Source organism: Calidris pugnax, unplaced genomic scaffold (assembly GCF_001431845.1).
Source record: "Calidris pugnax isolate Ruff unplaced genomic scaffold, ASM143184v1 scaffold36, whole genome shotgun sequence".
In the NCBI taxonomy this organism is placed as follows: Eukaryota; Metazoa; Chordata; class Aves; order Charadriiformes; family Scolopacidae; genus Calidris; species Calidris pugnax.
In genome coordinates, this window is record NW_015090825.1 from 1,691,678 (window position 1) to 1,712,294 (window position 20,617).

General features: G+C 40.8%; 1 protein-coding gene across 1 annotated transcript in view; it reads right to left on the minus strand.

Annotated features, from left to right (window-relative positions):
- TSPAN9 (tetraspanin 9) overlaps positions 1-20,617 on the minus strand; it is a 112,034-nt gene that overhangs the window by 90,230 nt on the left and 1,187 nt on the right.

Here is a 20,617-nt window from a genome sequence, read left to right on the forward strand (position 1 = left end):
CAAAACAGGCTCTGACTAGAACTCTGCATTTACACAACACTTTGCACAACCAGGCCCAGGTCTCTACTAGTCTCTAGATATTGTTCTGACACTTATATTACAGTGGTTTTTTTCTCCAGCTATGTTACTCGGTCAAGTAAAGATATCATCTCCTCCTACAAACCTCAACACAATAACCAGAGGACAGTAATAATGGCGATAAAAGTAATAGCACTAGCACTGTATAAGATCCACCTCATCAGCACAAGGTACAGCAGGGAAAAAACTGATTCCACGTTGGGGACATGAATTGAAGAATAATCTGCTCACTCAGGCACCACCTGGAATTTAAGAAGGATAGCGCATAATTACCTGAGCTGGTCTTGGCCAGGATGCCAGGGGTAGCACTCCAATACTTGTGAAAAGTGTCCAGGAAGGCTATTTTGCCTCTCATCCAAAGGAAACAAACTCATCATGTGCTAGATGACCCCCAAACACTATGCCAGGCATAATTTTCACATAGATTTGAGAAAAGTGCCTTTACTGATCCGCCTGAGTGACTTTCAGCATCAGGGCATCCTTTAGCAGTGTACTGGACCAGCATCAACCCAGAAAGCCAAGTGCTCTTCCTTGGTTTATCAAAAACATACCCTTTGCTACCTCAATTTTTCCATACATTTCTCAGCCAGTTAGATGGAGACATTAAAGGAAACAGTGACCTAATTTTGACACTGTGGTTTCGTAACGTAAAGATAACCTAATTCTTTGCTAGTCCCAAAACCCCCTTTCCTGATAAATGACCTTCTCTCTAGAGTATTTAATATTACTTTTGGCAATAAGAGGACTGAACAAAACATGCAAACTAGAAATTAGAAAGCCTTGTTTTTCCTTGAGATCAATTAGGATGACTTGCACAAACACAGAAAAAGAGTATGAAATATATATTAAAGTGCAGCTCTGCACCCTAAGATATGGGCAATCAAATCTCTTGCTTCAGCAAATACTGAGATCAGGGATCATGAAGGAAAGTTGCTGGTACAAAAAGCAGGATTCTGGCTTTATAAAAGCACAGATTTACTGTTTCCCCCTTCCTGCAATTTCTCGCCTCCTCTCCAACTGGAAAAGCCATTGGGACAAGACAAGACAAAATACCTTTTTCAAGAGTCATTTACCTTCCAGAGTCTACAGAGTATTCTGGATTCAGTGTCACTTCAGAATGGATACATAGTGAACTACTGGAAGTCTCTGCAGAATTAATGACTTCAAAAATCCCTAACACCCTAGAAAGACCATCATCATCTAGAGGTCCTAAGGAGAAGAATCACAGAACGACAGAATTGTCATGATTGGAAAGGACATCTGAGATCACCGAGTCCAATCATACACAGACAAACAAACCCCTACAATCTCGGGCACTAGAGCATGCCCTGAAGTGCCAGATCTACACATTTCTTAAATACCTCCAGGGATGGTGACTCCACCACCTCCCTGGGCAGGCTGTGCCAGCGCTGGACCACTCTCTCAGGAAAGTAGTTCTTCCTAATATCTAATCTAAACCTCCCCTGATGCAACTTCAGACCATTTCCTCTGCTCCTGTCATTATTCCCTTGGGAGAAGAGGCCAACACCCACCTCTCTACAACCTCCTTTCAGGCAGTTGTAGAGGGCAATGAGGTCTCCCCTCAGCCTCCTCTTCTCCAAACTAAACATGCCCAGTTCCCTCAGTCTCTCCTCCTATGACTTGTTCTCCAGACCTCTCACCAGCTTGGTGGCTCTCCTCTGGACGTGCTCCAGCACTTCAATGTCCCTCTTGTAGTGAGGGGCCCAGAACTGAACACAGTACTCAAAGAAGAATAGTACTGCAGTCAAGACCTTTAATCAAACCTCTGGAGACACAGGTTCAATTCTTGGCTATTTCATAAACCACACTCTAACTTTATATTCCAGCTCAATATCTGTAAATATATAAGGAGGAGTATCTCCCATTTCAGATCACGAACTCTACGCTGCTGGGAGCACCTCCTACTGTATCCTCATTCAGAATCTCATCAAGCAGGACTTCAGCTGCTGAGTGGCATCTTGTGATGGTACGTTCTGCACAGGGCAACCCAGGCAGAGCCTCACTGTGCTCCACTCCAGGTTACCCGCAGGGTCCCAAGAGGAGCAGCAGACTCACATAGAATAATACAAGTTAAAGCCTCCTCCCAGGACAAACCTCTTGCCTGGCAAGTACATACTATGGACCAGGGCTTAAGTTAGTTTTAGGCCTCTCTTTGCAGCTCACCTATGAATTTTTCACTTACTTCAAACTTCCCATGAGCCTAGCAAAAAGCTGACTGCAACAACCTCAGATCATTCTGAAACTGAGTATTTGTGATCAAGTCAGTCAAAAGCAGGTTTTTTCTACCGCCAGGTCTCACTCCTAGACAGAAAACTGTAATTATCAAGACAAGATTATTTTGTGGCAGTGATTCTGATCAGGCAGTGCCTGATTTGTGGCAGGCACATAATCCCTCTTCACAGAGAGCTCTATTTTCCATTTCAAGGAAACAGATTTTCTGTCCTTAGCAGCAAAAATTTAAACCATTCATATTCCCCAGTGTTTTGCATCAAGCATGGCTCTCTTACAAAATGCAGCGTCAAAAAGCAGTAGGGAGGTCCAGTGTTATATTACATATCCATTTTTTTTGATCAGTCATGTTTGGTTTACAGCTACCAAATACAGTTTTGTGGGGTGTTTTTTTTCTGCTGACTCTGAAGCCTGAAATATCAGCCTTGGGTTCCTGAGGCAAGCTGAGCTATTTTCTTCTGTCACACTTTCACTAATAGCAATGCCTTTGCAGGCAAGTTCTGTTCTTCAAGAGGTTGGTGCAGTTCTACTGTGCAGGGTCTCATTGACTCAACCAAGCCACAAATTCTGTCAAACATACAGATCTGCTCCTGGGTAGGATAAGCACTGAAAGGATGAGAAGTGAAAAACTCTCCAAGTTACCTGTCACCAAAGTCAACAAACATGACTACACACATTTCAGGTGGCTAACTTATAGCATTTGAGCCATGTATGGCTTGAATGCTTTGAGTGCAGATGACACTCGTGGGTCAGCCCTAAAAGCAAAAAAAGCAAAGTGACCTATAAGAAGTTGTTGTCACCTCACAATCCTGAATTACTTATAGAAACCCCCTTCCCCAGAGCTCTCCTGAGATACGTACTCTGTGGCATTCCACTGCTGAGAAGTTTAATTCAAGTCTCATAGCATTGGAAGAGCTGGACACCAATAAGATGCAAACAGCTGCGTTAAGTGTCACTTTCATACAGTTCTGAGACCACAAGCAACATAGCTAATTAAATGTCATCCCATCTGCTTGCTACTCCAGAGGCATTACAACTACAGCAAAAAAATAAAAGGGGAAAAAAGCTGAGGGATGACCTATAGCAGAGAGGGGACCTGACTAGAAGGGAAGTACACGGTGCTACTCCCAGGTCTGCCATGTCCTCCTGCATGACCCTGGTTAAGACAGTCAAACCCTCTTTATCTCAGTTGCCTACCCTGTAATTCTTAATAAAGGGCTTTTAAATTTGAAGAAGAGAGGTGTCTTAACACTCATTGTGCCTATCTTCATATTCCTTCTTTCTTTCTTCCTTTCTTCCTTTTGTTCTTTCTTTCTTCCTTCCTTCTTATATTTCTTTTTTTTTCTTTCTTTTCTTTCTTGCTTTACTTATTTGCTTACTTTGTTACTTAGCTACTTATTTGACTTATGCTCATGAAAGGCAGCAGTGGAAAGCAAGTTGCACATAACCACAAAGCAAACCTGGTATCTCCTAGGTCCTTGGGCTCTTCACACTTTTGACCCTGAGTTTTTTGCTCAAGAAATGAAAAACCTACGAGGTCCTTGAGCTACAGCAAGGATAACCACAATGTAAGACACTCTCATGCTTCCTTCTGCTGCTATATCCCAAACTTATTTGGAAGGCATCATCACCAGGTGTCTTTTTGAGAGCAAATCTACTAAAGAAAACCTCTGTCGAGGCAGTGTTCTGTGCTGTTGATTTGCACTCACTGTGGAAAGTCCCCATGAAGTCATGAATAAATGGAGCTCTTTATGCTTTTGTCATGGGATCACATGGGCATATGAGTCCAGAATAAGCAGGAGTCTCTTTTAAAAAACCACTCTATTCTGAAGGTAGAAGAATGGATTCATTTAAGCAGGTCTTCCCAATTCAGTACCTTTGAATAAGAACTGTTAAATAAAAGCTCATGTCATTTGTCAGCTGAAACGTATTTTCTATCCCTATTGCTATATTTGGCTCTGAAAACAACTTTTTTTAAGGCCCCTCCTAATTAAAACCTCAAACAACGATAACTTGGAGTCACGTAATTTAACAGCAACTAAACCAAGGTGAGTTTTTGCTTAATACCAAAGACATTTTAAATTAAGTCTTCCACTAAGTGACAGAAAACTGTATTCGCAGAAAAGAAAAACAACAACAACAAAAAAGCTAGAACAAGTCCATGCCCGCAAATGGAAACATCCTTGTTATTAATCACTCAGACACAGGGATGCTGAAGTGAATATTCAAGCTAAGATCCGTCTCACTTTGCTTTAGCCGCCTACAAAGTAATAATTTAAAAGCTCGTATAATCATGTTTACTTCTCTTATCTGAAGTAACTACATTAGAACAAGATTAACCATAGCCTCTCTGCCAACTACAAAGGGAGCTTTTGGGGAATCTCTCAGATACAGCACCCATAGCACAATCTCTATAGCAGACATGTCATAGGGTAAATAGATAATTAAGGCAAGATGACTCCTATCCATGGAACTGGAAAGACAACGGAGTTTTCAAGACACAAAAGGCTCTGTCACAAGCTGTTGAGAGCAAGCTTAAATCCTCAGGCACACTAGCATCTGGCCAGTCACTGAATAGGGTACCAGGCATTCGGGAGTTGAAAACTACCACCAACCCATTCTTGTTTCAGAGAGCTGACTTCAGCAGCAGCAAAGCCCAGTCAGCATTGAAAGCTGTCAAAAATCCTACTTTTGATTACGGATGCTCGACTTCATGACTTCCCTTGAAGTTGTTGTCTTGGTGCTTTTTTGGTTGTCTGTTTCATTGGGGTTTTTTTGCAAGTGATGGCTCATGTGTCATTTTCTAAAAATGGATCTCAGCTAGAACTAGAGTATAAGGCGTGTTTTTCCGAGTACTTGCACAAGTGTTATAAAATAACAACTCTACTGAAAACAATACAGTCCATTAAAAAGCCGTATTTTAATGGGTTCAACTACTGTCAAGGACTCAAAAACAATTTAAGTTAGACGTATTCATGACCAGTGTACCCAGTCTTTCTCCAACACCCACTTTTTCACCCTGGAGCACCAGAAATATTTGCATCCTCTTCTTGCTCCTTCTTCCTGGAGTGCCAGGCAAAAGGCTGCCTCTGCTCAGTCTCAAAATCTAAGCTGTGCCTTATCATTAGAACAATCTCAAACTCAATCAGGTGTAATGTCATGCTCTTTGTGTTTCCTAAGCATTTTCAGGTAAAAATAACGGAACATATAACTTAAGCAAAACAAGCACCACAAATAGTACTTAATCTTTCAGAGGAAATCCAGCACAACGATGACACTGTCATGTCTCTGTAACAAGCTCTGTGCTCCCAAGGTTTTTCCTCTCAAGCCTATTTTCCTGATTCTGTACACTGCCTTTTGTTTCAGCTCTGCTGTGCTCGTTCCAGCCATAAGACAGAAATTAAATCTATATAGTCTATGTAATCCTAAGCAGCCATAATTCAATAAGCCCGGTTTTCCTCTTCATGCTTTTGGGTTTGACCATTTTCTTTGCTAAACCTGCACACAACACATCCTGTAACACAGATAACCTTGAGCCAGCTACCTAGAAAATGCATCAACGACCAGACATAAATCTGCACTGATACTGCAGCAAAAGAGCCGCTGCTGAAATGAATGTCACATCAGGTTGCAGTCTTGGAAGAACACACAGAAGTAGGAGACACTACAGGGCAGAAACAATAAAGGAAGAAGCCTCCCTCTCTCCCCCAAGCTGCAATGAAGCAAAAAATTATGTCAAAAACTGTCATTAAAGCAGTATTGTAATTATAGCTTCTAGAACCTTTTACCAATGAGTTGAGGACAGAAACAAGGTTCTTTAGAAGGTGCTAAGCTTCTTTCAACAGTAAAGAGAAAAAAATCTACCGATTATCCACTTAAAAATCTGAAGTGTTGTCAGAGAACTGCGAGCATGCAGGCACAGTGCTATCAGATTTGTAAAAGCAGTGCCTCACACAAGTGCAAATGAACCCTCTCAGCTTTCTCTGATAGAGGCTGGGAAAAAAAAAAGCAAATAATCCCACAGCTGTTATTACTCAGAAACCTGATCATAACCTTAACAGGATCTTTGCTTCCCCCAGATGTATTCAAATTTTAAATCACAAAAAGGCAGGTATGACATAGTTCCAGCAAGGCTGGGTGTGGAGAATATAGGTAGGTGCACAGCTAAACGTGGGGCAGCAACAAACTGTGCTGTGGATTAGACTGGGGGGGGAACAGAGGGGAAGAAATGAAAGATGTTTCTATCCTCCCCATTTTCTTTCATATTTCTTTATGATGCACACAGCAAAGCTTTAAAAGACAAAAAAACTTCTGTGTATATGTTCCCACAAGTAAGAGACCACAGAATTACAGTAGTGTTGTTTTCCTCCTTCCACATTAATTTTAGGCACATCCTTCTTAAATATGTTTGTTGGAGAACTCTTCGTAGATCCAGAATCAGGATCTCCTAATTGGGGTTGTAAGAGTTCTTAAATAATAAGGAAACAAACCATCCAGGTCCAAAAAATAAATTCCTTCTCCTTTCCACTGTTCTGGCTCCACTCCCTTGTCTTCCTGCAGTGCCATGATGCTGTCTGTTCATGTGTGTTCTGAGAGCCTCCCAAGATGCAGAACTGGGATAGCATCACCTCCAGAAGAGTTATACATGGAAGGACAACACAAGGTGGGATGCCACCAAAAAACACCAACATCAGGGATACAGGAGATAAGGACAGCCTTGAGGAAGAACAGACCTTTTCCCATCTTTTTGCATGTCCTCTTTTGAGATAAGAAACAGGGAATGTTGCAGAGAAATATTAGTTTCATGAGAAACACATTCCAGGGTGGGAAGCACAGAGAGAAAAAAAAAAAAACATCCGTGGTTAAGAACCAGAAAAATTAGAAGTAACAATTTAAAAATCAGTGAATAATTGTAAGACACAGAAGAAAATTCATCCTTAACTTTCTAATTTGGATTTATGGGAGAAGTATATAATTCAGTGGGTCTTCAGCATGTAATATACAGCAAGTATTTAACCTCTCCAAAAGCATGCCCTGCTCCAGACAGGATATGGCATTTGGAATAGGCTGGGGAGAACTCATTTAATCACTTGTTTATTATTCAAACTACAGGAATGTGAATTCTATTGGCAAAATGAATCAATCAGACAGCAAAGAGCTATTCTCTGGAGTCTACATTAATCAGCCCGACAAGCTGTCACTAAGGATTGGGTCAGGCTCATAACACAGCATCCAACCAGTGGGGAAAAAAATCCCCGAGACCGCTGAAATAGGGAACCATTCACCCATTTAGAGCTGTCCCCAAAGGCTTGTGTCAACCATTTATTACTGCTCACATACAGCTGCAGAAGCTTTTAAGTGAGAAACCTGCATTCTTGGACGTTGCAGACCTGTGTGTGTTGTGGAAACATGCTTGATCCCAGCTATTTCTGTGAGTATTTGCCAAGATGAAGAATCCTGAAAGAAATACGGTTGGGCTCTAATATAGCCCTCTGCAGGAAACACATTCAGGAACTTGAATTAAAACTAGGACAACATGTCAGAACAGATACACTGTTGGGAAACACACAGAGTTGTCATGCAGTCTGCAATTCAACACAACATTTTAAAAAAGCACCACCGCTATTTCTACAGGCTATTTTTCATACAGACACATTGTTTTCGAAGTCTAGCTGTTTCCCGACCTCCCCAGTGTAAGTCTAAAATATAAAGTATCATTTTTAAAAATGCCACGCAAGAGAATACACACAAAAAAAATAGCTTCTTATTAAAAAACAAAACAAAACAAAACACAAACACCAAAAAAACCCAAACCCCCAATCATTAACCCACCCCATCCCCAGCACTGGTAAAAATCATCAGCTCTTAAAATCTCACACACACAAAAAAAATAGCTTCTTATTAGAAAACAAAACAAAACACAAACCCCAAAAAAACCCAAACCCCTAATCATTAACCCACCCCATCCCCAGCCCTGGTAAAAATCATCAGCTCTTAAAATCTCATGATTCTGCCACATAGACCCTGTTAATGAGACGAAACGTAACAGAGGAAAAACAAGCACTAGCTGTACTGCAGGAGCCCTGATCAGACCAGAAATAAAAGTACTGTGGAAGAAAAAAAACAGTCAGCAGTTCCGATAAATACTTTGAATCGGTGTAACACGTACAGCGGTGTATAAAATCAATACACTGCACTAGAGAACACAATCCTACGCTGTGGCTGCTTGGCTGGGGGGCGGTAAGATCAATGGTTTTCTTCTTGTCAGCACTTGTGCCAACCGTACACCCAAGCTGGATGGAGTTTAAAACTAAGTATGACTTACAGTGACAGAGCGGCAGGATGGGCTACAAAAACTGCTGAGTGGCTCAAAGAAGCAGAAATGCTTTAGCTCAAGTGGATAAGGAACTGTCTGGATGGACGCACACAAAGGGTTGCAGTCAACGGCTCCATGTCCAAGTGGCAGCCAGTAACGAGTGGTGTTCCTCAGGGATCTGTACTGGGACCAGTATTATTTAACATCTTTGTTGGTGACATGGACAGTGGGATAGAGTGCACCCTCAGCAAGTTTGCTGATGACACCAAGCTCGGTGGTGCAGTTGACACGCTGGAGGGAAGGGATGCCATCCAGAGGGACCTGGACAGGCTGGAGAGGTGGGCTTGTGCGAATCGCATGAAGTTCAACCAAGCCAAGTGCAAGGTCCTGCACCTGGGACGTGGCAATCCCAGGCACAAATACAGGTTGGGCGGAGAATGGCTGGAGAGCAGCCCTGAGGAGAAGGACTTGGGGGTGTTGGTGGATGAGAAGCTCAACAGGAGCCAGCAGTGCGCACTGGCAGCCCAGAAAGCCAACCGTGTCCTGGGCTGCATCAAGAGAAGCGTGGCCAGCAGGGCCAGGGAGGGGATTCTGCCCCTCTGCTCTGTGCTTGTGAGACCCCACCTGGAGTACTGTGTCCAGCTTTGGAGTCCTCAACACAGGAAGGACATGGATCTGTTGGAACGGGTCCAGCGGAGGGCCACGAGGATGATCAGAGGGATGGAGCACCTCTCCTATGAAGACAGGCTGAGAGAGCTGGGGTTGTTCAGCCTGGAGAAGAGAAGGCTCCGGGGAGACCTTATAACGGCCTTTCAGTACCTGAAAGGAGCCTACAGAAGAGCCGGAGAGGGACTCTTTACAAAGAAGAGTAGCGACAGGACAAGGGGCAATGGTTTTAAGCTGGTGGAGGGGAGATTTAGGTTAGATACTAGGAAGAAATTCTTTACAGTGAGGGTGGTGAGGCACTGGAACAGGTTGCCCAGGGAGGTCGTGGATCCCCCATCCCTGGAAGTGTTCAAGGCCAGGCTGGATGGGGCTTTGAGCAACCTGGTCTGGTGGGAGGTGTCCCTGCCCAGGGCAGGGGGGTTGGAACTAGATGATCTTTAAGGTCCCTTCCAACCCAAACCATTCTATGATTCTATGATTCTATGATTCAACTCAGGAGAGGCTATGGTCAGACCCACTCTCGGAGGGAAAAACAATATAATTATGAAAGTGTCTAATTGCAGCAATGTATTATGAGTGTAAATGTTCAAAAGTGAGAAAGAAAACATTTCTGTCCTCACAAGAAAGCTTCTTCATCTCACTGAACTCTATATGTTGCATGCTGCAGCGCCCAAACTTGACGTTAAAAGCTACACCACAGTACAGCGGGGCAGCATAACTAATAGTACAAACATTTAAATCCTGCCCCAGGCTGCACTGGCAAGACCATATCCAGCAGATCAAGGGGTGTGATTATTCCACTCTACTCAGCACTTGTTAGACACTTGGAGTGCAGCGTCCAGGTTTGGTCATCCCAGCTCAAGGAACTGGAGAGCATCCAGCAGAATTCCACCAAGACAAACAATGGGCACAAGTGGCTTCAGGGAAAATTATAGGGTGGCTCCAAGAAAAACTGAGAACAAATTGAATTAATTGAGAACTACTAGACATTGGAATAAATTACCAAGAGAAATGGTGGAATCGCTATTGCTGTAAATACTCAAGGCTGAGCCTGATGGGGCTTTGGGTAACACAATCTAAGGCCTTGCTTTCAAAAGAAAGTTGGACCAGATGTTCTCTAGAGGTTCCTACCAACCTAGAATTTTTCTATGATTCTATGATCTAAACATATGCTATGCTAACCATATTAGTTTTGCCATAACCTCATTTTAAATTATAATTTGATTTTTCTTCCCATTCCAAAATAAAATAAAATAGACAAGCAGAAAGGAGGAAACTTCAGTTTTTCAGAATATCTGTCAGCATCTATTGAAATTAACAAGCAGTAGGCTTAAAAGGAAGTGCTCTTTCACAGAAGACATTATTAAACAAGTAAACTTACTGCCAGATAATTTAGGAAGGCCATAGAATAAATGACTCAAAGGAGTTCCATGAATTTTTTTCAATTTCTTTAGTGTCTATTAAGCATTCTTTATCACCTACTTTTAAAGACAGGATATGCAAACTTTTGGTCTTATCCAATATGTTCAGTTTTACATTTGAGTCTCATGAATGGGAGACAAATCAAACCACTGGAAGTCAAACATAGTATTCTTAACTGTCTTAACTTGTAACCCCACTACGGTTTATTTGGATCATCACTTTGAACACTCACACAGAATGACAGAAACCTTACCACTAACATCTAATAAATCATAAAGCACAAGAAAGATTTATCCCAATTAAATGGAAGAACAGACTAAGAAACAAAATGAGAAAATTCAACAATAGTGCCAGCTTCCATTTCTACCTAAAGGCATAAAGAAAGAGTTGAAATACCCAAGAAAATGGGACTCTAACCTGCCAAAGTAACAAATGGCTCTATCACTCCAAGGTCATACATCACAGACACCTCCATAGGTGACTTCTGTGATCAGGGTAGATAACATTTGAAAAAAGCTTAAATAAACACAAAAATAACAAAACGGGATCAAAGATAACACTAGCTATCTGCATTTTAAAGTACATCCCATAAGACACAAACCTGATGTTGCGCTGAAAGACATAAACCCAGCATCACCCCAGATGCTGACACTGGGAAAACAGATCCCAGCAGAGAGTTCTTTTCACATTCCACCTGCTGAAGAAGCCATTAGAGCAATCAGTGCTCGGACAGTAGAAGACAAACATATGGCTTGAGGGGCTATGGAAAGTAGGAAGGATTGTTAATGCCAGATATGCAACGGGAAACTTTTTGTTGTCTTCTCTCTACCTTCTGTAAGTCTTAAATACAATATTGGTTTATTTATTTATCATTTATGGAATTATTTTATTAGCAGGAAGGTCTGGCATCATAAAGGGCAACAAAAATGATTAAGGGATTGGAGCATCTCCCTTACAAGGAAAGGCTCAAGGAGCTGGGACTCTTTAGCCTGGACAACCGAAGACTGAGGGGAGACCTTATTTATGTTTATAAGTATCTAAAGGGTGAGTTGAAGGATGTTGGAGCCGGACTCTTTTCAGTGGTTTCCAGCGATAGGACAAGGGGCAACGGGCTCAAGCTGGAACATGGGAAGTTCCACTCAAATATGAGAAAAAACTTCTTTACGGTGAGGGTGACAGAGCCCTGGAACAGGCTGCCCAGGGAGGGTGTGGAGTCCCCTTCTCTGGAGATCTTCAAGACCTGCCTGGATGCCATCCTGAGTGATGTGCTCTGGGCAACCCTGCTTTGGCAGGGGAGTTGGACCAGATGATCTCTAGAGGTCCCTTCCAACTCTGACAATTCCATGATTCCATGATAAAATAATATTACCATGGGCACCATAAAGAGAAACATCCCATAGCAAAGTCTTCACCTTGACTGTCATCTATTGGATGACAATCTCAAGAAGAGAACTGTGGCTTTCTTAGTTGTACGTCATGAGAAGACATTCATTCTCCTAGGTACTTCTGGAAGTCAGTGACACATTACACCTCCGGAGTACACAGCCAAATAAAAGATGGGTCCTAAATCTGAAAGGATTGTTGTGCCTGTGGACCATGCTACACAAGCTTGTGGATTTCACAGATGCCTGCATCAAGTCTCTCACAAGGCAGGGCACGTAACAGATGGCCTGTGGCTTAAGACACTTACCAAGGACTTTAGAGATCCAGATTCAATTTCAGTTTAACTTTGTACAAGTCTCTTAGTAGGACACATCCACACCATGGATATAGACAGATTTAAGCTGCCTCTGCCCAAGCTAATCTGGAAATGAAAGTGCAGGGAAGACCGCTGCAAAGCCACCCAAGCTTGAGCGAGGTGCTCAGCAGGATTTCTGAGCTCAAGGACCATGTCAGGCACACACAGCCAAACAGAACACAACCCTACCCATGTTGGGCTGCAAGACAAGCGTGTGGACTTGCTAGTTCTGGTCTCCAACAGCTCTGGGCCCTCTCCCCTGTGCCCCACTGCAAACACCCTCTTTGTTTTGGTGGCTCAGCGTCCCATCTGTGTCAGGAGGATAAAAGCCTGGCCTCTACTTACAAGGTGTCAAGAGGATAAATATATCAAGTGGTCCTAAGGCACTCTGGGATTATGGCAACAGATGTAATGTCAATTCCTTAACACAGTGGAAATGGAGATGACAGGGCAATCAAAACTCTAAGGAAAGAGCCATTGAGAACATAAAGTTTATTTTTTTCTAATTTAACTGTGTCTTTGCATCCAGAGGACACAGCAGAAGAAAAGGCACTCTTTGGGACACAGCAATAACTAGATGAAGGAGAAAAAGGGGCAGGGATGCACAGGACAGTAAGATTCTTAATTAGTTTAAAAGTACTATGAAATGAGACAAAATGGGATATTTACATTTCTGAACTAGAATCCATTGACAGGCATCTCTCTTACTGGCTTAAGATCATAACTCTCCAAGACAATCCAGAGGAAGAAATGAGTCCTGTGAAGAACCTCACTGCTCAGCAGTGACACAGCTACTAACAAAACGTTAAGTATTCAGCAGTATCATGTAAAGAAAAGTGTGCTTAATCAAGATGCCTAAGAGAACAAACCTTTGATTCAGGAGTAGCCCTTCTAGTAACTTTCAGTTCTCTAAGACAGCAAATTAAGCAAGAAAACTTGTTTGAATAGTAGAGTGCCAGTTCTTTTCCCCGTGTCATTTTTTGCATCACCTCAGTATCAGTGATTGTATGTTGGTTGCAACACAAAAAGATGATTATATATGACAGCATTACTCCAAGTTAACTGTTTCCACTGTTAACCATTACACACATTATTTTGGAGTAAACTGCTTAGTTTAAGTTCACAGGCTTTGCATCACATGTGCAGCATGATAGAAACGTGCACACAAGCAACTAATGCATCTCTGCTAATGACTAGTAATTTGTTAAGCTGATGAACCCCTACAGCTTATAGTCATCTGTTCATAATCTTATCTTCCTCCACAGCTCATGGTTGTCTTGCTTCAGTCTTCTTCACCATAAAAAAAAATTAAACCCCATTAAAACTCACTTTTTAGTTTAAAAAAAATACTTATCAGCCACAACTCCTTACAGTGTTAGAAATTAATAATTCTGTAAATAACACAGGATTAGCATACCAGTTTCTGCTGGTTTAAATTCCTTGCAGCAATTCTCAACGTGTGTCATACAATTTTAAGAACCAACGGCAGCATAATCATTTCCTACTGCTGCCCCACAATTTGTACCTGGAGCAGCAGGGGCAGGCTCGCCTACCTAGAAGGCAGCAGGAACAGACAAAAAGCAAGCATGCTAACAGAGACCCCATCAAGCAGCTTACTGAAATGTTCTGCGTGAGTCCAGGAGTCCAGAGGTAAGAAGCATTACATTTATTAAGTTTATTCAAAGTTAACAATAACTGTACCCCCCTGACTATAACCAGCGCTTTATTTAAGTTGATATCATTATTTTTAAAAGTTTGGGGAATTTGAGACACAGAAGGCTGAAGAAATTTGCTTAAGGTTACGCAGCCGGAGGATATGAGGAATAGAACCTGAGTCATAGACTTAAAGAAAGAAATTTAACTCTGGGAGTAGGGTAGAAGAGAGAGGACCAGAGGGTAGTAATTTTTTTTCCAATTTGAAATTCTTATTCTGCTTCTCACTTTCAACGGCTATAAACCTCATCATATACAAATGATTAAACAATGTCCAGCAGGCTACATTATAACAGCTGTATGCAGCAAATCTGCTTTTTTAGTCATGAATCAACTCACCGTTTATCCAAAATAACAGACACAAATGGCTCTCACACCTCCCTACAGCTAGAGTAAAATCACTTCCACACCGAAGGACAAGAGAAATAATTAAAAATAAAAACCACCAAAAAATTAAAACAACCTGAATTGAATGCGGTGTTCGTGGAGAGCAGTTAGTGAGAGGAACACTGTGAAAAATGGTGTATCAGATGTTTTCCCTATGAAGTTGAAACAGCTTAGACCTTAACATTGGTTAACAGGGACCTTACCACCTCGATTAACCAGTCTAACTCAGCTCTGAATCATACCTTCCCATTTTAAATTAAAACTAGTCTCTGGCCTCAAATAATGTTTGAATGGTATTCTGTAATGTCATATATATGGACTTTATTTATATCATATTCATTAGGACACCACACAATTTGAACTAAATTTCCTTTCCCTTCCTTTTCCCCCCAGCCAAAATGCTGACATGACATTTATCTAATTGTTCCCTCCCACTGAGGTACACATTCACATGGGCACACCAGCAGTGCTATACCATTTGGAGGGGACATTAAAATTAAACGGTGAAATCTTTTCACAGCTTATTGAATCCCTACTAAAAATGGAATTCTTTCTGCTAATGTGAATGAAAACATTAGCTTTTTCCAGATTTCACTGCTTTGTTTGTTTTGTTGTTGGGTTGTGGTTTTTTTTTGGGGTGGTGGTGGTGGTGGTGTTTGGTTTTGGTTGGTTGGTTTTCAGTAGTTTTACTTTCATGGGGTTGTACCGCAATTGTCACCGCACTGCTGTCTTATGTCATTAGAGCCAAAATAGGACAGAAGTAAATACTGTTATTATGTCAAGAGACAAGCATCCCAGGGTCACTCACTGTCTGTCCCTGACATTATTCCCTGTGTCAGAAAACAGGGAATATCAGATAATGCAGGCAGGGGAAAAAAAGAGAGAATTTGAATGCGTTTCCTATTCTAAGCTGTCTGTGGTTAGCAATTTTGTTCTCATTTCAAGGACAAATAGTACAACCTGCTTAAACCTCAGAGGCTAACTTTCAGTTATGGGCAGGGACAAAGTCTCTTCACAAGATTTAACTGTCTGTTAACAGGTTCAGTTAAGCGTTAAAGATTTGTACTTTCAACCGTTTACTATAGTATACATCCCAGTTTGGTATAAGTAAGTATGCATTACTTATAATAAATAAGTTAAACCATCTATATTTGTTATATAAAGCATTCTAAAATTGTTAGCTGCTTTACAGTACAAACAGCTCTGACAGCAGCCAGGCCCAGAGAATGACACACTCCCTTTCTCTTAGTCTCATCTGAGGCTTCAGGAAAGGTGACCTGTGTGGCTGTCTTAAAGCTCACTGATAACCATGCAACTTTGTTTTTAAACAAAATTAATTACTCAGACTGTAAGATTAAATTAAATAAATAATGCACAAAAATACTATTCGGGAGCATCAGTCTTTATCCGTTACTTTAATAACAGAGTCTAATTACTCAGACTGTAAGATTAAATAAATAATGCAGAAAAATACTATTCGGGAGCACCAGTCTTTATCCGTTACTTTAATAACAGAGTATCAGTGAAAAATCTGCTATATTTGACTTTTTCCTGCTACTTCTAGACCAGTAAGCTTCCAGCTCATCTTTTCTAGTCTTAGGTTTGGAAGGAAATGTTCCCAAACTATTATAAAATCTACTTTGAAACTGAATGTTAAATATCTGAATTTCTAAATTTGACCTCATTTAAATTAGATAAATAATAACCTCAGCTTATAATTATCCCATTATTAAACATTATTTCTATCACATTTTTTGTAGTAGTTTAAATATAAAGAATTTAACAAATAAACCATATTAAGGATTTTCTTGACTATACTTAGATTTTCCTTAGCTCTTCCTGAAACTGAGATCAGAGATTTAATAATCTTGCCATATGTTCCCCTTAATAAAATGCATTTTAAATTAAAATTAAGCAATGCTAAAACCTAACAAGATGTGTATTATGAATACTTCTCTGTATGTGGACTCACTAACCTTAGTAAAATGAACAGAACCCAAAATTTAACCATCATCACCATTTACTTGCGAAGTTCTCTAGTGAAGTTTTGATAACTTAGTCTTGTCACTTCAAAATTTTCTTTTTAGGTCCTATGAAATTCTCATTTCACAAGTAAAATTTCTTTTAAAAAATTATTTTTTATAGGATTTCCATTTTACAGCCAGCAAGATCTTCTGACACATTTTGTGAAAATAATTAACATAATCCATTTCTCTAATAAAACAATGAAGTGAAGCTACCCTAGAAAGACATACACCCTAATGTTTATATTTGGTAATTACCTGTCTTGACAATTAAGCTGCTACCTCTAGAAGCAAAAATCAGTTTTTTATTTCTTCTGCAGAGCTATATTTGCTACTTTGCAATCTCCATATGTTTGCACATCAGTATTCTTGAAGGCAAACCAAGCCAACTAACATTTGTAGTTACCCAGTCCCTTTGCAAAACATATTATGCACTTAGGATTAATTCAGTGTAAATCATCATCCTAGCCACACAATTAAATACTATAAGCTTCCTTAACCCTCAGCTCAGACTTTCCTAATCTCTAAAAGAAAGCAATGCCAGATGGCCAAGAACAACTGCTAAGAATCAGAGGGCCACAGAGCAATACCTGAAGCTCTTAGTGATACGGTGGAGAAACACCTTCTGTTTCAACTTACTGCTGGGCCCCACTTAGATCAGTTCGATTTGCAGAACTCATATGTGATCCTTCCATGTTAACTAATACACACGCTACTAATTTTCAAAACCCGTATTTTGTTGTCACGAATCTGATTCAAAAACACTGAATTCTTGCTGGGTAGAAACAATGCACCACCTCTGTCTCGTAGTGATCACATTGACAGTATGTCTGCTTCGTAACGACAGAGAATCCACTTATCACTGCACTTCTCCATCACCTTCAAACGTGTACATATATATATTAAAATATATAAAATGTATCATATATATATAAAAATAATGTGTATAATATATAACATACATATATAATTGGCCTTCAAATATATACGAGCTGGCTGCCAGGCTGAAGGAGTCTCTGCCACGTGAGGGACAGAATAGGTACCAGCCTTTTTGTCTGTGTGAAGAAGCAAATAATGTAAAAAGATATATTTTTTTTTTCTTTTACTATAAAACAGCCTTCTCTGGGCCAACACTGAGCATCATTCAGGACAACAGTGCCCAGCATTCTGGGATAGCAAAGTACCAGTCTTCATTTTCAAGAGGAAGCATCTCAGAAACACCACTTTACTATGGCAGAGCCACCCTTCCCACGAGACAGCCCTTCTGCTACCACAGGCTCAGGACAACACAGCTTTGTGGCCAACAAGCTGGTCCACCAGATTGCCCATTGTGGCTCTATGGCTACTAGACTGGCACCTGAACCACCGTTTTCCCACCTCTGCTTCCAGTTGCCTAAATCAGTTCCTGTATAAAACTAAACAAAACAAAACACTTCTTGCTTTTGTCAGAAGATACCAGTGTGGAAGCGGTCTCCTCACCTCTGAAGACCAGGAGTCTCACTCTGCTTCGAATTACAGGTTCAGAAAATTTCATGCTTAAAAAAATTAGTCTTCTCTTTTTCAAAATAAAGCACCTTGCATTACAGAAGACGACAGTCACTGCTCAAGAGCAGGCCACAACTCCATGGTTTTGGACTTGGGTTTCTTAACAGAAATTCAGAAGGAAGCCATGAGAACAGGCAAACCTGGCAGTGGAAAAAAAATGGGTTAAGAAGAAAGATGGGATGGAAATAGTAGGGAGTGCCCCAAGACAGGGTAGGAATGGAGGGAAGTGGCAGAGCTGTGTGGAGCTCAGTGCTGGGGTAGCAGGAGAGTTCAGGGCAGGAGTGAGAGAGCATGGAGCACACACAGCACCCAGCATCTCAAACCTGTCATCCAGCCACAGCAGAACCAATGGAGGCTCCAGGTACAAAGCCAGAGGCAGCAAACTACAGAACACCTGCCTGTGGTAGGCTTCATTCTAGCTTCTGTTTCCACAAGAAAAATAGACATGATAAGGTTATTCATTTGAATGGCTCAAGACGATAAAACAGCCTGGTTAAAAAAGAATTTAGCAAGACTGCAGTCCTCTGGAAGGATGCATGGGAACACCAAGACCGGCTTGCAAAACTGAGTATAAGCCAGCTCAAGTGAAGAAAGGGGGACTTCTGAGCAATTTAAACTAGGCTGGTGGATCAAATTTCTGTTGCAAACTACTTTGAAAAGTACCCGACATCTTGCATTTAGCATTTTTCTGTAATGTCTCAGCTTCTAGAGTAACACTTTAATTCTGTATAGCCTGGTTCAATAAAAAAAACCCCACTTTTAGAATTTTAGACAGAGATGTGGTGACAAAGTTTAATAACAGAAAGAAAAGTGGTATAAGCCTCACAACAAAAGACATAGTGGGGAGGGCGTAAAGGGGATTAAGAGGTAAGAGCTGAAGAAGCATAGAGTACTGGAGAACTGCTCCAGATGGTAAGCTGGTTTTAACCTAAGAAGCAACGTGTTTGTGTAATTCCAGTGGGAGCTGAGCAGATAGAGATGAGCACGCAGGTATGAAGTATTTTTGCAAATTCAAGGAATGCAAAAATGGACTTTGAAGGTCTGATGCAGAGTCACGAAAATTTCTGCTTGGGAAGGAGATAAAAGCAAAGAAAGATGTTGCATCTAAGGAGGTGAGGGGTAAGAGAGATCTAATGACTGATCACAGAGGACATGAGTAATGATATCAGAAAAAAGCCATTCCATAACTAATCACAACATATAGCATATGAAAAAAATACTTCCAAGGTGTCAAAGTAATGCAACATTGGGTCAAATAGCCAGTTTGATATAGATCTGTTGTGTTCAAAGTGATTTATTCCAGAAATAGTTAAGGCAACTTTCTGGTAGGGTTTTTGAACAGAAAAGAAAAAAACCAATTAAAAATCACAAGTGAACTTTGATCAGCTGCTCTTCAGTGACCAGTTCTACTTTCTGTTTAAGTAAGACTCCCACAAGTTCAGTTATCGTAGCATTTCAGTCTATTACTGATAAAAGCTCACTGTTGTGTGAGTGCTTCAACACTGTAAAAAAAAAAAAAAAAGCTCCCTGTTGTGTGAGTGGTTCAACACTGTACCCAATCTCCCATTAACTCTTGCTCTTAAAGGTTATTTTAGTAAGTGGGTCAAGATAAACAGAGAAGCTGCTAGTAAGACTCCTAATTTGAACAATGAGATCTTTACACCAGGAGCAGCTATCCGAGCTAGACTCTTAACGCTTCTTTTTCCAAAATAAATCCAGGGGTGGTGTTTTTATTTATTTATGAGGCGTACTGCATATTTCTGGATCACAACCATGAATTATTTTGTTCATGTTGCCAAGCTTTGGAATCATCAGGAAAGCAGTGACCTTTGATTTCAAACTAAGCAAACCATTTCATATTTGGCTATATCCATACACTTCAATTAGCCGGTGATTTCCTCAACAATGCTCTTTGCTCAAGAATGCCAAGCTGCCAGATGACTTAAGTTATCCTCCCTCTCTTGTACGTGACTATACTTTGCTCAAAGTAGCTTTCACGCTTTTAGCTTGCTTGCTGAGGCATTGTTACAAATCCTCATGCCCCTTGGCTGATGGGAGGAAAATCAATTTTGATCCTTCAGAAGCAAGTGCAAGTCTCCAACTTCACCTATCAATGTGAACAACTGCAGCTGAAGCTGAATCCAGATTAATTCACCATTTCAGTCATTTCATATTTACGCAGATAACTTAGATTAGAACACATGGGATTTATTGCTTTTAATTGGAGAAATGGGACAGAACTTCCTTCAAATGAAAAAGCAGTTTGTCAAATGAAGTTTACAAAAGGCAAATTGTGGTCATGATGAGAATGTACTTCAAGTTTAAATTAACCTGCCACTTAATGCAAAATGAGGTATTACAACAGAATGCAAAAATCCTGCCACTGCAGGATTTTAATGCTACAGTAATTCTGCTCTTCCTTAAAGGGCAACAATTCTGCCCTTTCTTAGATAACCCAGTTCAAAACACGTATTAGAA